Here is a 2419-nt window from a genome sequence, read left to right on the forward strand (position 1 = left end):
AGCAAATTAAAGCCCTTAACTTTTTTCATGTTTGTGTTACTCCCCAACTGTTTTTAATGGCAATGTAAACATAAAGAAAAGGAAAGAAAGAAATGTCTACAACATTACTTTTTACAAAAAAAGTGTTTTTACATGCAAAATATCTTCCAAAATGTTACTCCAAAACCCTCTGTCCTTTTTTAATGTTTGCCAGACACAAGCGGAGGATATCAATAAACATGTACAATGACCATATGCAGGGCTGCCGGCAACAGGGCAAGCGTGTACGGAACCAAAAAATATTGAACTTTAGTGTACAAACCCAAAGTTATGCTTCTTTACTATCTTTGGCTTTCCAGGCTAGAACAGCCAGTTCTATGTCCTTGGTCAGCCATAAGTTGCCATTTAAATGATTTGCTTAACTATCGTTTACATAAACAAGCTGCTGTGCAGCACTGGGGGCAGCCATTCAAAGCTGAAAAAACGAGAAAAGCACAGGTTACCCAGTAGATAACAGATAAACTCTGTAGTATACAATGGGATTCTGCACAGCTTATTTGTTATCCACTGTTTATCTTGACTGGCTGCCCCCATGGCTACAGAGCAACTTGTTTATATAAAAAATAGTACAGGTATCGGACCCCTTATCCGGAAACCCGTTATCCAGAAAGCTCCGAATTACAGAATGCCCATCTCCCATAGACTCCATTTTAATCAAATAATTCAGAATTTTAAAACTGATTTCCTTTTTCTATGTAGAAATAAAACAGAACCTTGTAATTGATTCCAACTAAGATATAATTAATCCTTATTGGATGCAAAACAATCCTATTGGGTTTAATTAATGTTTTATTGATTTTTTAGTAGACTTAAGGTATTGAGATCCAAATTACGGAAAGACCCCTTATCCGGAATACCCTTGGTCCCGAGCATTCTGGATAATGGGTCCTATACCTGTACTGTTCTTGAAGCAAATATGCAATTTTTAACATTGCATGGCAACATACATTATATTGCCATTCTTTTAAAATACTTTCAATTTTAGATGTTTCTGTTCCTTTAAAACCTTAAGATAATCCAGTAGGATTCATGTTGGCTTAATTACCATCAAATACCAAGTAATGTTTTGTTATTAAAAAGAAAAAGGAAGTCATTTAAAGAAGATATATAGCATAAATAAAAACCTCTCCAATCTTTAAGGAATAATGAATCATATATGGTGCTGGTTTTACCTTGGGCTAAACATTTATATTATCCCTATGACCCCTTTATCGGAGCTTCCTATAGATCTGTTACAGTCCCTGTAGTAGTTTTCCAAAAATTCCTGCTAGAAGCACAGTAGGAGGGACGTAGCCAATCACAGCCCTGCATTCCCGCAAGCAATTTTTCTATCAGGTCAGCCTAGTTCTTTTTCTCCAGTGCAGGGTGCTGAGTGCTGCAGGCTCTCCTGCACAGCATGGGAAAGGCGGCAGCAGGAAGATTAACAGATGGGTGGGACTATGGGGATTTTGGAGAAATTTTAAATAAATCAACCTAAAACACATCAGTTTTTAATCACATTCTTTCTATACTTAAAAGAGTATAATGCTCTGGCCCATTCTTTTTTTTTAACAATTACCCATATTTATTGTGATGTTACAAAGCAAAAACGATGTTACTTTGCCTTTTGGCTTTGTGCCTGTGCCTTCAATACTTTCACAACGATCTTCTGCTCCTCAATGAGGAATGCCCTCTTAATCCTATCACGAACACATTTTGCACACATGGTTTCACCATAAGCTCTGCTGACGTGCTTCTTAGTCTTTGACAGTCTCATAAGTACTTTAGGTCTAACAGCACGGATACCACGGAGTCTTCCAGGGCAGATGCCACATGCTGACTTGGGTGCTTTCCCAACTTTCTTGGTGTACAGGTACACAATTCTGTTACCTGGTGTTCGAGATAGTCTTGTTTTGTTGGAGGCTGCATTGTAGGACAGCCTACGACGGTATGTGAGGCGCTGAACCATTTTTGATATCTGGAACCGCCGTCACCGGAAGAGAAAGGCGGCCCATTCTTTTTTTTCACTCAATAAGGCTCTTTTAAAGGAGTACTGTCATGGGAAAACGTTTTTTTTTTTTTTCAAAAGGTATCAGTTAATAGAGCTTCTCCAACAGAATTCTGTATTAAATCCATTTTACAAAAATGCAAACAGATTTTTTTATATTTCATTTTGAAATGTCACATGCGGCTAGCCATATTCTTCATTTCCCAGGGTGCCACAACCATGTGACTGATAAACTTCAGTCAAACTTTACTGCTGAGCCGCATGTTGGAGTGATATCCCCCCTCCCTTTCCCCCCAGCAGCCAATCGGCAGAACAATGAGAAGGGAGCAAGATAGCAGCCCCCAGTAGGTCTCAGAATAGCACTCAATAATAAGAAATCCAATTCCAGCTTGG

The 2419-nt window shown here is 38.6% G+C and overlaps 1 pseudogene; it reads right to left on the minus strand.

The window, feature by feature from the left end:
* On the minus strand, positions 1592-2025 carry rpl34p (ribosomal protein L34 pseudogene; annotated as a pseudogene).

Source organism: Xenopus tropicalis, chromosome 5, assembly GCF_000004195.4.
Source record: "Xenopus tropicalis strain Nigerian chromosome 5, UCB_Xtro_10.0, whole genome shotgun sequence".
Taxonomy (NCBI): Eukaryota; Metazoa; Chordata; class Amphibia; order Anura; family Pipidae; genus Xenopus; species Xenopus tropicalis.